Source organism: Diceros bicornis, chromosome 32 (assembly GCF_020826845.1).
Source record: "Diceros bicornis minor isolate mBicDic1 chromosome 32, mDicBic1.mat.cur, whole genome shotgun sequence".
Classification (NCBI taxonomy): domain Eukaryota; kingdom Metazoa; phylum Chordata; class Mammalia; order Perissodactyla; family Rhinocerotidae; genus Diceros; species Diceros bicornis.
The window spans coordinates 38,304,873-38,305,126 of record NC_080771.1 but is presented as its reverse complement, the minus strand read 5'-3'; positions in this window follow the sequence as shown (position 1 = coordinate 38,305,126).

Below are 254 nucleotides of genomic sequence, written 5' to 3'. Positions count from 1 at the left end.
ACTGCTAGTAGTCGGCAGGGGGAGGGGGCAGGTGGGGTTCACCCTCTCCCTGTCCCTTGCCCGTGACACATCTCCACACCCGTGGGTTTGAGTACCCTGCCAGCATCCTGGCTTGGGGTGGAGCAGCCTGAGGTGGGTGGGGATGTGAGGGGACCTGGGCACAGCCCCTGGCCCCCAATTCGGGGGCACCAGGCTCAGCTATTCTCAATGCTGCTTTTTACCTGCTAAGGGACAGAATAGGCTTCTGGTCTGAC